Genomic DNA, 15,718 nt, shown 5'->3' with positions numbered 1-15,718 from the left:
CAGTTAATCCACCATCAAATTCCATTGTATTTTCCTAAGAAACATCTCTTGGATTCCCAACTGCTTCCCATTACCAAGACCATATCCAGAACCTTCTTACTTTGTTGACATACTACATTCATCCTGCATAAAATAAGAATCATTTTAAAATGCAACTTTCACTGTGCTCTCTTGTTCAAGATTTTATCATTGTTCTATATCATTGATAAAACATTCCCCAGTAAACTCCAGTGAGCTCTTTTTTTTAACCACGTAGAGAAAGTTCAAGTGCCTCAATTTCTTCCATTCACATTTACTCTCTTTTTTTAAAAAGTGCCCAGAGGAAAATGAATTCATTTAGTCATTTGAAGCCTACAGTCACTGTGTTATACCCAATTCTATAACATCACAATGTGCATAGTAGGAAGGACACAGATGTTGGAGTAAAATATATCTCAATTCAGATATTGGCTTCATCACTTACTTTGTGACCATGAGCAAATTTCTAAGTCTCTTCAATGTTCAGGTTGTTATTTTTAAAATGAGGCCTAATAAAAGTCAAGCTGTTGAATTGTGCTAAGGGTTCTGTGAGAAACTTTTTTCTTTATGCTATGCCTTAAACATAGTAGGTCCTCTTTCAGGGAACCTCTTGGTTTTGTTTTGTTTTGTTTTGTTTTTGCTTGTTGTTGTTTTTTAACATGTTTTTAATAAAACATTCCCTTGGAAGAAGATGACAGTCCTTCTTCAGAGGGGTTAATTTCTTTCTGAAAGCTTCAGGAGCTGAAGGCTGAGGTATAATTTCTTCTTGTTTGCAGCATAAGTTTAAAACAAAGAAAACATCAAAGCGCAGCCTGTCTTTGTTTAGTATGTGTCATAACTTAGAGATTCAAAGGATCTTTGCCTTTTAGCTTCGAAGTGAAAGGGGTTGATTTATGGTGTCTACAAAGGTAAGAACAAAATTTGCTAATTAGAAATTGAAAAACTTAGTCAATCAACAAGCCTTTGTTTTTGGGTTTTGATCACTGCAAAAGGAGGAGTTTTGCATTTGCCTAGACACATACAAAAGACAATTTGTTAAAATTGCAAAAGAGCAGCAAAGGCTGTCTGCTGTTCTACTTTCTCTGAAAATACCGCCAGCAGAGAGAGGAGACTGACTTTTAGAAGCTCATCAGTAACAGCATTTTTGGTAAAAAAGGAAACCAGAAAAGGCAAACTTATTTAGGCTTAAAAATCATTCTTGTTCATCCTCCAAATCAAATACCGCTTGGGACACATTGTTTGGTTCTCAATAGGAGAAAATATGTACTGGGGACAGGACCTTTCTGTAATTGGCCGGGAACTATTATTACCACAGGGACCCTTCTCATTTTCTATAGGTGCATTTTCTCCATGCAAGAAATTGAGGAAGTCTGTACTGCTGATAGGCAAGGAAAGGAGAAACTATAAGGGCAAGGAAAAGAATGTGGACATAAAATCCTACCGTGAGTGGGTGTCCAGGAAGACCCCAGTTCAGCTGATCATTTTATTTCATTTGCCTGACTATGGGAAAGTACTTGTTTTTCTCATTGAAAATGATTTGGTTAATAAATGACTTAGAATTATGAAAATGGAAATGTGAGTAGTAAGAAGTACATTCTACCCCTAGGGACTGTGTGCAGGAGTTTGCAACTGCAGGAGAAATGGGTGTCCATCCCATGATGTCCCAGGAGAATTGAAGGAGTGATTTTTTTAAAAGACTATTTATTTATTTATTTAGAGAGTAGGAGAGGGGCAGAGGCAGAGAGAGAGAGAGAGAGAACCTCAAGCAGACCCCAAACTGAGCCCAGAGCCTGATGCGTTGCTCAGTCTCAGGACCTTGAAATCATTACCTGAGCTGAAATCAAGAGTCTGACGCTTAACTGACTGAGCCCCCCAGGTGATCCTGAAGGAATGATTTTTGCAGTGAGAACAATGAGGCTTCTTTCTAGTTCGCACGTTGAAATTCTTTCAGCTCAGATGTGATTTCAAAGCAGAATAACAACAATATCAAAACATTACCTACAGTCCAACTCCTCTTTTCTTATGAAATGCTTATTCTTTAATCCTGGATTAACTTCCATATTCTTCACAAACCTTTCCATTCCCATTTGCAGACACAGGATTCCTTCCCTTCTTACCATATAATCTTCCTTTGTGGAAAGAGGCTTTTTCACACTCTGGTGTCAGCATTACCCAGGGTAGACTTTCAGCAAGGCAATTTTGAAATATATATGAAAAAAATTAAGGGCAAGTACCAGGAATTTATCTTAAGAAAATGAAATGTGTTTGAAGATACAGGCACAAGGATATTATTTGAAATGTTAATTATACATTAAGAAAAAAAGAAAAAAAATCTTAATGTTCCACTATATTGGATTGGTTAAATAAGTTTTGGAAAATCCAAAAATGGATACTACACAATGCTTCATATGATAATACATATTTAATGAATTTTTAGTATAGATGTTAACTACATTTATAAAACAGTATATTAATTGTATAATAAAACAGTGTATGTTTTGTATATATATATATGTGTATATTTTGATAAATACATATCTGTGTGTATATAAACTACAAAGATAAAGGAACCAAATATGTTAACAGTGCCTGTATCTTCATACCTGGAGTTTAAGTTCAATTATTTTTCCCTAAAATTTATATTACTCCACACTTAATATATTCTACTCAGACAGTGAGGAAAAAAAGAACATTTTTATAGTTAGGTACTTTCTTATATTGGTAATCTTTCTAACTATAAATTCCATAGTGGTGAGGATTTTATATCTTCGTAAAAGTCCCTCTATCCCCACAATTGTTGTTGATCGTGTCAAATTGACCCACACAATCATTTGAAGGTGATTTGGGGTTGTTTCTAGAAAGAATATTGATTCCCAGGTCATCTCTCCAATTCTTATCTGAAATCCCAAGAGAAGTAATCCTGGGATCACTGAAGAGTTTCAAACTAAACTGCACAGAGGCGAAGTCTGTAAGTTCCTCAACTCGGAAATTCTCATTCAGCATTGAGCGTTCTGGGGTCTGTCTCCTTGACTGTCCTGCATTTTATCTGTAATATATTCTAGAGATCACTCTCCTTGTCATTAGTCTCTTAAATCAAGCATATAAATGCCACTCAGGAATCAGAGCCCCTGGATAGCCTGCATGCATTTTACAATGGGGAGAGCAGAGGTGAGAGCCCCAGCAGGACGGGCCAGCTAATGAAGCCTGGCCTTTAACCCCTGATGAGAGTCCCTACAAACCACATCCAGCAGAGCATGACCTGCCTGGAGAGGAGAATGAACAGCTTCCTGGACATCTTAACAGCAAGCTTGCTCAAAACAGGTGTTAAATGGGCCTTCAGCAGCAATATTGCATAAACCGAATGTAACACAAAAATAGGAATATGTCATCTTGTGAAAGAAAAAAAACAAAGACTCCTCCCCAGTTACTTTTGTAATTATAATTTGTAATTTGTAATTTTGTACTACTCCAAAATTACTCTAATTATGGTTACTTTTGTTGAGTAAAGGGCAGCATCTATCCTCCCTGTCCCATTGTGCTACTGCGTGGGAAGATCAGAAGGTACATCATGCCTTCCAGTGAACTCATGTCCTGAATGTATGATTGTTTGTTTGTTTCTAGAGGCTCCTATCAGCCAGTACAACAACTGTACACTTCCCAAACTGATATCATTTAGATTCTGCGAAGAAGTCCTCATAAAACAAATATTCACGGAACATCTACTTGAAGCAGTGTGCTCTGCCAGAGGGAGAAGGGAAAGGATAACCTCACTGTGTCTACAAAACAGGTGAGGGACTCACTTATTATTAATAGAAGCAAAGTTTACACAGTAGCTTCTGGAAATCAATGCCAAGCAGAACAATTACCGTATTTAGCAGACAAAAATATAAGATAGCCAGTTAAATTTTAATTCCAAATAGGCAGCGAGTGAATCTTTTCTTTAGTGTAAGTATGTTCCAAATATTGCATGGAATATACTTTTACTAAAAACTATTTGTTATTCATCTGGAATATAAATTTAACTGGCTACTCATTGTTTCATCTGGCCACCCTATCAAGTTACAATTTTCAAGCCATTGCTGAGTACGTATTAGAAGTAAAGGAATTCTAGAATAGTGATTGGTAAGATAGAGAAAAAAAATGGAAGATCTCTTCAGGTAATAAATTAATTTAACCAAAATAATGCTTAAGAAAATTGGCATCTGGGTGAATGTGAAACTAATAACATATTGAATTCTTGACTTGGAATCTCTACATGACACAGCAATCAAAAATTTTACCATGAAAGGTACTGAGCATGTTCATGTGTGCTGAGGAAGAATCCAGTATGTACTGCCCAGACCCAAGTTCTGAATGGGAGTCTTTGACATATAGGTAACTTTGTACCTGGCCCAGTTTGTCACCCTGTAACTTTAGCGAGCCAAAGTTAGTAAAATTGATCCTGTTTAAGTGAATGCATGATTTTATAAATCCAAAGAAAGGATGGAAATAGTAGAGATGATGATGTAATCAAAACTCATAACATTAACATTTTCATATAAAATCTATTGCTATTGATATTATTTGATATTATTTATTTGATATATGATATTATTGATACTGATATTTATTTGATATATTGACATATTGGCATTGATTTATTATTTTAAGTATTATTATTCTTAAAATTGGTTTCAGGCTTTTGATATTAATTTGGAAGGTCTAAGAGAACTTGATAATTTTGGTTAACTGTATTTAACCATGTATGAGAAGCTGTTATATTACCTTGTTCGGTTTTAATTATTAGATTCACTATAGTTGCTTAAAACCTAGGGTGAGCTTGATTGCTAGTTTATTATGGCTACCCTGTCAGTTGTTAGAAGTGCTTTTTGAAAGTCTAATGTATTATTAAATCTAGAATGTTGTTCTTTTGTGTTCACAAGAGTAAAAAAAAAAAAAACTACATTTGTAAGTGAGACTAGTTTTCAAGGAATTCTAATCTGTTAAAATTGAGAAATCAAGCATTTATCAGAGAAAAAGTGAAAAGTATGTCTTTTAATATAAAATTGACTACATTTGTAAATGGAACAAAAATATTAATAAGTTAATCTTACACCTTAAAAATTTAGATCCCTTGGGGTGCCTGGGTGGCTCAGTGGGTTAAGCCTCTGCCTTTGGCTCAGGTCATGATCTCAGGGTCCTAGGATCGAGCCCCGCATCAAGCTCTCTGATCAGCAGGGAGCCTGCTTCCTCCCTGCCTCTCTGCCTACCTGTGATCTCTGTCTGTCAAATAAATAAATAAAATCTTTAAAAAAGAAAATTAGATCCCTTAAAAAATTTAGATCACTTAGGTTACAACTAGAAATATTGAATGTAATTTAAACTTAAGCAATTTTAATTGTCCTTTATGTGTACATACCATGGACATTAGAGACCTGAATGACAATAAGCAGATGTCTAAGGAATTGAATACATTCCCAGGAGTGTTAACACTCAAAGCAGTTCTACAATATTTTGAAAATGAATCTGCCCCATAATAAAGGGTAACTCTCAACCCTGTTATTAATATCTTTAGCTTTTTGATGTTAAGAAGAAGTAAGATAGGACAAATAAGACGTAACAGTAATACAAACTTTTAAATACTTTACTACCAATGGACTGTAACTCCATTTCTTCCAAATCATCTTTTGGATGTGCCTGTTTTAGTGATATGCCAGGAACAATATTATAAGTTATATAAGCACTTAAAAAGCATCAGTTTAGCACAAGGAAAGAAAAATATGTGGCTTCTGCAGTTATTCAACCAAGGCCTCAGTTTCTTCATTGATATAGTTAGATGACTAGATATGATCATTTCTTCACCCAGATTTACTAAGAAGTTATTTAAAACTACATATACCAATGCCTAGCCCCCACTATTTCAATAATATTCAGAGGGGAGGGCCGGAATCTGAATCCTTGAATTCCCAGAATACTTGCCAGTTAATTCTAACTATTATCCAGACAGATATGGAGAAAATTGGCCTCTGAAGTCCCTTGCTGCTCTAAAATTCCAAAATGACTATTGTAAAACCCTAACATAGCCCTTTAAAAAAACAAATTATAACTACCAGTGAAGGAAGCTGAAGAGACAGTTTCGGTGTCTTTCATAATGTCTTTTTTTAAGATAAGACCTATTAAAGGGCATATTTTATTAACAGACAGAGTCAGATATTTTTGCCATAACACTGCATAGGGGATCCTCTGGTTTCTTGCTGGGGTTGAATCATTATAGGTATTTATCTTGTGACTATGAAGTATTTAAGACAAAGGGTCTTTGTCTTGGGGTCTTCAATAAATTATGTTAAACTCTTTGGCCCTTTCTTCTTTACTATTTCCAGATAATTTGGAAAGCATTTGGAAATTTAATATTGATTGCATGGTCTAATTTCAGCAGGTTTCCCTCTATTTAGGTAAAGGCAAAAGGTGCAGCCACAGAAACTACCTCTCTAATCATTTTTTTATGAAAACATGCAGAGGAATGAAGTGGAATAAAAGCTACTCCCACATAAAGGGATCCGGAGCAAAGGAAAACACAGATTTCATAATAGGACAGATTCCCACAATAAACATCAAACACTGTTCCTTAAGAATCTAAGTGAACATTGTATGGGAACAGGTAGCAGCAGGAGAGCCTGGCTAGTTTGGAATCCAATATCTTTGTCCTAATATCTAAAATATTAGATAATAATATAAGAAATAAAGATAAATAAGAAAATAAGAAAAAAAACATGCTTTTTTCTTAGTGTTAAATTGGCAGCAACAGTCTCATTTCAGTTCTTTTCACTGGAGCATGGGTCTTTGTTTTGGGGCAGCAGAGCTAATTTCTCTTTGAATTAAATACATGTCCACCCACACTAGAAAATAATGAGGAGTATTCCATTTCTTACACTATGGTCATTAAGAGGCTGGAAGATTTGTCCACTGAAAACAACTAAAAATATTGGAGTAGATGTGACACACACAGACACACACTGATACCTTTACAGGTACAGGAACGTAAGTAAAGTATATCTGAGACCAGAAACTAAGATGAGAAACATAAAGCAGAAATAGATTTCCATGTGGAGGGCATTTTGGCATTTGCCAAACCTGGGAAACTTGAGCTTGGCTTTTAAGGCTACCCAACGTGGGTGCATCAGTAGTAATGACCTAGAGGATGAATAATAGTGAAACCCATGCTTGTCTCCAAATGAGGAACTCTGTGTGTTGGTGCTCAGTGGACATAAAAAAGGCATGTCCCTTGGAAAATTATAACTATAATCTGACATTCAAGGTTACTGCAGAATTTTTTTTTTCAGATTACCTTGGTGGCCTAAGGAACCTCAAGTAGAGAATTTGACTTGAGATGGCCTCTGACTACTGGTCTCCATTGGGGAAGCTGACATGCTCACCTTCAAAGTAGATCACAAAGATTCAATAAACCACGATACTATAGTAAAATTCACAGAACACAAAGAAACAAGGTACTGTGAGTGAAAGCCACAAATAACCATATCAAACCCATGGACAATATACACATTAGAATAATTAGGCAAATATAAAATTGATATGTTTAACACATTTAACAAAATATTATAGGTGATTGAAAATAGAAGTAAATTGCAAAAAATAGCTAAAAAAAAGACCAAGCTGATCAAAAATAAATCTAAATTGAACTTGTATGAAAAATGTAATAATTTCTATTTAAAGCTCAACAGCAGTTTTGATGTGGATAAAATCAATTAAATACCTGATTGATAAACCAGAATTTCAATTTGAGTTAATTACCTAGAATGCAGCTCAGAAAGGTAAATTCTCAACATATTAAATATGAATTCTGAGTTGATTTATTATTTCAATGCATTTCCAATCAAATGACTATACTGATAAAAACTTTAAAAATAATCCATAGGAAAACAAATATTACTGACCAATAAACATAAGCATTCATTATTAAATAATTAAATGCAAATTTAAAATAACATAAAATAATAATTTCACACTTCACATATTGGCAAAAATGAAAAGCTAATGGCAAGGGTGGGGAATAACAGAAATAATTATATTCTACTTTTGGTATTGCAAATTGGTATGTCAAAATCAAAAAGAATTTGGCATTATATGGTAAAGTTAAAGATGTGGATAATTTAATCTTGCAATATTACAATATTACTTCTACACATTCACGCAAAACTCTGATCCATGTGTACTAAAATCACATAGAATAAAGCAATAAACTGATAAACTAAAACTATAACAAGTAAAACAACCCTGAAAACTGAAATTTCTATCATTTAGTAGATTGGAAAAATAAACTATGGTGTATTCATACCTTAGATTTCTTTTACTTCAGTGAAGTGAATAAAATATAGCTGTACACAAAAAAAAGGATAAATTTTGACTTTTTTTAGTAAACAAGCAGGTTACAGTACATTTACAGTGTTCCATTTATACAAGATTGAAGAAGCTGCAGAACTTGATAAACTCAGGTACACAGATTTAATTTGTAAAACTATGAGGAAAAGCAACAAAAGAATAAACACAACTTAGAAATAATGAAGAAGGGAAGCCATGGAATGAAGGGAGATCATATGGATGACTTCACCAAAGTGATTATAATTTCTTATTTACTTAACTGAGGTAGTTAGTAGATATTCTTCATACTTTATGTATCTTTCATGAATAATTTTGTATTTTTATTTGTATGTTTTTAATATTAAATAACAACTGAAAATTATTTAATCTTGAATGCCATTGTGTGCATCTGTGAAAACATGGGCTGTACAAAAAGATGCAAACCGTTTTGCAGAGAGTAGCCTGGAATGATGAAGGCATCTGTAGTTTACTTGTTGAGCCTAACAGTACTGACTTCTCACTAATTAGATGGAGCTCAAGGATGGCAATTTTATTTGAAAATTAATTTCTTCAAATGCTTTTGCAGCAAGAAAAATTAAATTGTGTGAGGATGTTGAACAGAGACAAAAGAGTGGTCAGTCAAGAAGAGTGACATTGGCATTTGGTCCAAAATTTAACTTCAGTTATACATATCTGAATATATTACTCTCCTTTTCAGTGATAATCATGGTGTGGTAAATACTCTATGCTTTTTATCACATAAAATATTAATGTCACTCATAAACTCGTGTTAAAAATTAATAACATTAAGTGTTTACTATGTTCCAATTTCCTGTCTAAATGTTACATGTAGGAGATCATTCCTTCTATATGACAACCCTATGAAATAATATCAAATCAACTTTTCAGCAATGAGAAAAGTAGGGTTATTCTTTGAATCTAGGAGACTTGTATTCTGTTTTACTAAATGCATTTGATGTTGACATGATAATAAGCCTCTTATATCTATCTACAATCTAAATACCACTGACCTCTACTGCAAGGATAAATGAAATGATGCTAAAAACCTGTCACTCAAGCAAATTAAACCTCTAAGATGATAGGATGAAGTAAATCCATAAAGGCTAACTAGGAAACAATGTGAATGGAAAATACTACACAGAGGTGTACTACTGTACATAGGCATTTTTCAGAATTTAAAATGTAAAACAAATATAAAAACAAAACAAAGTGGTGTGGATTTGGGAGATCAGGGAGGATTGGTCCCTACGAATTGAAAATTTCTTAAAACTAGGAAAGATGCTTTAGTTATCTTGTTGCTGTCTTTGCTTTGCAAATGGTAGATGTTCAATAACTTTCTAAGGAATAAAACTCATAAAGAAGAAATTCTTGAAGGAATTGGATTTTACATGGTGTTTAAAAATAGCGGGCTTTCTTTTATAGGAGAGGAGATCTAATAAAAGTAATTGAAGGAGAAATATGATGTTGAAACATTGGAATACAATGTAATGTATGACCTATGGGATCCCATGGGACACTAGCACTTGTTCATTTGTTAAATGTTTCTCCGGTCTCACTAGGATAGCACCAACTCTTAAGGGCAGGGCCATATCTTTTCCATACTGCAGCACTTTGCACAGTACTCTTTATAAGTTAGAATTCAATAAATATTGACCGTTGTTCTGGAAACTGGCCATTTCTTTTCTTTCTCTATTGCTTTTTTTTTTTTTACTTGAGGAGTACATTGCCACACAGAAGACAGCATATGAAATCAGTTTCCTCTTCATGTATAGTATACTATTTACATTTTTTTCTAATGGAAATATACAAAAACATTCAATATAATCATATCCCATTATGAAATCCTAGGAAATCTAGCATAAAACCTTGAAGAGAATCATTTATCAAATTTGTAAGTTTAAGAAATGGTAGCTGTTATACTCTAATAAAAGGACCATGGCTCTTCGGAGAGGTGATTGATTTCAGGCTGAGGCAGATAAAATGATCCTGGAGCATATTGTGGTGCTAGGAAAAAAAAGATGAGAATAAGTTGAAAACTGCAGGAACCAACTTGATAAAGTTCCAAATGGCCAAACCTGGCACCATTGGGGCAACAAAATTAATTTTGACAGTATTGGATTATAACTTAAAGCATAAAATATCTATAAATAACTGAATAAATAAGTAAATGGGTGAGAAGAGCCAACTCTTAGAAAATAATTCCAATTAATACATGTGGAAGAAATGAGAATAGAAAATCACCTCAGCAGTGATGGCTGCAGGCAAGCTGTATCAACAGATGCTAAAAAATGGTCAAAGTTTTATGAGAAAGCAAGATATTTGCATAGACTTAAATGAGCTCTCTTCCAATATTTTCTCCCCAGTTACAAGGATAGCAGTACTAACTAAACAGTGAAGGAAGCTGGCAGACACCACTGTAGACAAATAATACCAGTAAGAAAACATATTATCATGGTGAACCACCTGATGTGATGAAGCAAAGTCAAGTCACCTCTGTGATATTTTTCCCAATAAGTCATCACTGTGCATAGGTGTCTATCTAATCATGAGAAAATATCATACAATCCCAAACTGAGGAAACTTCCACAGAATTTCAGACCAAGGTTCTTCAGGTAGGTCAAACAGTGAAAGACTGAGGAATGGTCAGAGTTCAGAGGCTGCTGTGGGTACAGAATATCTAAATGCAATCAGATCCTGAATTGAGTCCTGAGATAACAGACATCAGTGAAAAAAACAGACGAACTCTGAATAAAGTCACCAATTGTTTTGTTTTGTTTTAGGTGAGGTTGTTGTTTGTTGTTGTTGCTTTGCAATATAATAATATTTGTATATATGAATTTCTTTTTTTGTTGGATTGATTTCTCATAAATAGAAGGGTAAATCTGAATGGCAAGTAAGGACTTTCTTACTTTAATCTCATGTTCTGAACAAGAATTTTCCAGTTTTCTATTTAAGGGAACTTGGGATAAAGAACTTCATAATTTCCTGGAGGTAAGTTTGCTTTTGGCAAGATGTATAGCAAGCAGCGTGAATCTTCTCAGCAGCTGTTTAAACGTGTATACCTTCTGGGTGCTCGGTTGTGGCATGGCATGGGTATGACTCATTCTACCAAGATATTTCCCATGCTGGATGTACTTAGAATCCCTTTATAAAATACAATAATGAGTGTTCATTTATTTATTTTATAAACCTAAAATCTGTGTTATTTTTACTCACAATGCAAAGGGTTGGTCAACTTTAGAGATTTCTTTGTCTACCTTACCATATATTTTTTCCAGCACCTTTTAAATATTACCAAATCTGAAGCCCATACTAAAAATACAGAGTAGTTTAGGTATTGCAATGACTGTAGATATTCTGTGATCTATAGATTTGGAAAATGCCAAGAAACGGAAAATGAGGAAAGTCTAAAACAGCCAAATGGAATAGCTCTTCCACACACACCCATGCACACACACAGAGACAAGCATGCCCACACACAGGAAATTCCTGTACAACACTTCATGATGTTAAAGATATATCACTAGTAATAAAGGGTAATATTTTTATAAAATCATAACTTTAATATAACTCTAAAATAAACACAAACATCCCAGATTTTTCTAACACGCTAATGATGGAACCAATAAGATGTTAAAACCAATTAAAAGGAAAATCCAAACATACACACATAAACATAGGTATACATGTAGGCAATACATACTGTAGATAATTCAGGCAACCTAACAATACTGACATGAATTTACAAATGGATATAAAGTGGGTCAATACTCACAAGGCAAATTTCATTTGCTTTTTTAATGGATAAAGAAACATTTGCATTACCATCAGTTTTCAGTTACAGATTAATAAAATAGCTCAAAGATAATGAAAGTGCAGATATCCAGAAGGGTATGCTAGATAGTACATCAGTAATCTTTATGGTCAATTTCAATGTCATTCATACTTTTTACTGATACTGGGTATACCAATTAATGTCTTCCTCTAGCCTTCACAGACCAGCCCAAACATTCAGTATATATTTATAAAGAATTTCCTATATGCCAGCCACTATGCCGGGTCTCAACCTTATAAAGTTAGAAACTGAAGGATCTGCGATTTTAAACTTCATGCAAGCTAACATGTTGTCTTGCCACAGTTTCATATATGTACACTGAAGAACACCACACACCTTAGGTCAGAAGCTGATCGTTGATTACTCACAGTAAAGAGCAATAACAAGGACAGTACTTCAGCTCTGGTTCCCAAAGCCATTATCCCCATAGGACAATGGGATGAAGGCCAGTGTTCATCTGCGCATGCAGTGGGTTTTCATTACAGGAAGAGGATCCCCAATTAGAAGGCTCTTACCTTTTACAAGCTGCTGACACTCATGCCCATCCTCTGCCCCAGAGATAGATTTATTCACTAAACAAATTTCTGCGGGAGAGAGGAAAGGCATCTCTAGAGAGGGAGATTTTGTCTTTGGAAGGGCATGAAATCTAGCTTCCAAGGCTGTTTGTTAAAGCAAACATCCTTACAATGCCCTTTACTCAGAGCTCTGAACTCTGCAGGAATATGGTTAAAAACCATAGAGAATTTTCCCACAACATAAACTACCAGAGAAATATATCTTTACATTTCTACATATTGTATTAAAATAATCAGAATTCAAGATACTTATTTATTTGTGCTAAGACCATGGAAGCAAAGGAAAAAGGAAATTCTAGTCAGTTACGGACAATCAGAGAATGTTCCACAGAAGGCAAAACATATGAGCTGAAATAGAAAGAACAGTTAAAAAATATCTAAGTTGGGAATATCTTCTCCCATTCCGTGGGTTGCCTCTTTGTTTTGTTGACTGTTCCTTTGCTGTGCAGAAACTTTTGATCTTGATGAAGTCCCAAAAGTTCATTTTCGCTTTTGTTTCCTTTGCCTTTGGGGACATGTCTTGAAAGAAGTTGCTGTGGCCGATGTTGAAGAGGTTACTGCCTGTGTTCTCCTCTATATTTTAACAGATTCCTGCCTCACGTTGAGGTCTTTTGTCCATTTCAAGTTTATCTTTGTGTATGGTGTAAAAGAATGGTCGAGTTTCATTCTTCTATACATAGCTGTCCAATTTTCCCGGCACCATTTATTGAAGAGGTTGTCTTTTTTCCACTGTATATTTTTTTCCTGATTTGTCAAAGATTAATTGACCATAGTGTTGAGGGTCCATATCTGGGCTCTCTACTCTGTTCCACTGGTCTATGTGTCTGGTTTTGTGCCAGTACCATGCTGTCTTGGTGATCACAGCTTTGTAGTAAAGCTTGAAATCAGGCGACGTGATGCCCCGTTTTGTTTTTCGTTTTCATGTCCTTAGCAATTTGGGGTCTCTTCTGGTTCCATACAAATTTTAGGATTATTTGTTCCAGCTCTTTGAAAAATACCAGTGGAATTTTGATTGGGATGGCATTGAAAGTATAGATTGCTCTAGGCAAGATAGACATTTTAACAATGATTATTCTTCCGATCCATGAGCATGGAATGCTCTTCCATCTTTTTGTGTCTTCTTCAATTTCTTTCATGAGTGTTCTGTAGTTCCTCGAGTACAGATCCTTTACGTCTTTGCTTAGGTTTATTCCCAGGTATCTTATGGTTCTTGGTGCTATAGTAAATGGTGGAACACATGAATAGACACTTCTCCAAAGAAGACATACAAATGGCTGACAGACACAGGAAAAAATGTTTATCATCATTAGCCATCAGGGAGATTCAAATCAAAACCACTTTGAGATACCACCTTACACCAGTTAGAATGGCCAAAATCAACAAGACAATAAACAAGTATTGGAGAGGATGTGGAGAAAGGAGAATCCTCTTACACTGTTGGTGGAAATGTAAGTTGGTGCAGCCACTTTGGAAAACAGTGTGGAGATTCCTTAAGAAATTAAAAATAGAGCTACCCTATGACCCTGCAATTGCACTACTGGGTATTTACCCCAAAGATACAGATGTAGTGAAAAGAAGGGCCATCTGTACCCCAATGTTCATAGCAGCAATGGCCACAGTCACCAAACTGTAAAAAAAACCAAGATGCCCTTCAATAGACAAATAGGATAAAGAAGGTGTGGTCCATATATACAATGGAATATTATGCCTCCATCAGAACAGATGAATATACAACTTTTGTATCAACATGGATGGGACTGGAGATTATGCTGATTGAAATAAATCAATCAGAGAGAGAGTCAATTATATGGTTTCACTTACTTGTGGAGCATAAGGAATAACATGGAGTACATTGGGAGAAGGAGAAGAGAAGTGAGTTAGGAGAAATCGGAGGGGGAGACAAACTATGAGAGATGGTAGACTCTGAGAAACAAACTGAGGGTTTTGGAGGGGAGTGGGGTGGGGTTTGGGTGAGCCTAGTGGTGGGTATTAAGGAGGGCACGTATTGCATGGAGCACTGGATGTGGTGCATAAACAATGAATTTTGGAACACACACAAAAAAATTAAATTAAATTAAATTTAAAAAGAAATATCTAAGTTGGCTGATAAGAAGAGCATTTCAGATGGAAGTAATAATATGCCCACTGCAAAAGAATTTGAAAACGGCAGGTTCCTTGGTGAATGAGTAGTTCCGTATTCTTCTTTTATAAAGTATAAGGAGACAGAAAATGGCAGGAGAGGAGAAGGAACATGGAGCCAAAAGCCATGTTGTGAAGAGCATTGCACAAACTGAAAATTATCTGGATGTTACCTTTTGGGCAGTGTATAAACACTGAAAACTGCTGGTCAAGAAAAAAAAAAAGAGATTATGTTATCAAGTTAGAGTGAACTATCTGGTAAAAATTGCTGAGGATTCAGGCTAGAAGCAGGGAAACTCAGGGAGGGGAATCCTCTCTTTTGACCCATTTAAAATCCACAATAAATTGACTCTTAGATTAACTTGATATTTTATTTACACAGATTATATTTAGGGTAATGTTGAACATTCTTAACTCTAAACCTGCCTTTCATGGGAATCAAGGCATTCTTATGTTCATGTTGTGGATTGTGCCAGGATCTGAAATTAGAGACCCTTATGTTAAAAATTAATTATATGCAATATTTCATATTTTAGTAGAATGGATTTGTATAGCAGACCCAAAGTTTTTGTAATCTAATATAAATCTGATTGCATTTTGCCCTATCATCAAAATATACTTAAATAATCAAATGAACTCTATACAAGAAACGTCTCCATTTTTAATTTAACTAGAATATAGATTAAAAGCTTTCCTTTTCAGCATGTTTTGTACTAGAACTCCTGCAGCAGATATCTAAATGGGGGGGGTGGTACAGAAAGATTCTCTAGGGAGT

The sequence above is a fragment of the Lontra canadensis genome, unplaced genomic scaffold (genome assembly GCF_010015895.1).
Source record: "Lontra canadensis isolate GAN:19392208 unplaced genomic scaffold, GSC_riverotter_1.0 scaffold61, whole genome shotgun sequence".
NCBI classification, from domain to species: domain Eukaryota; kingdom Metazoa; phylum Chordata; class Mammalia; order Carnivora; family Mustelidae; genus Lontra; species Lontra canadensis.
This window is presented reverse-complemented; position numbering follows the sequence as displayed.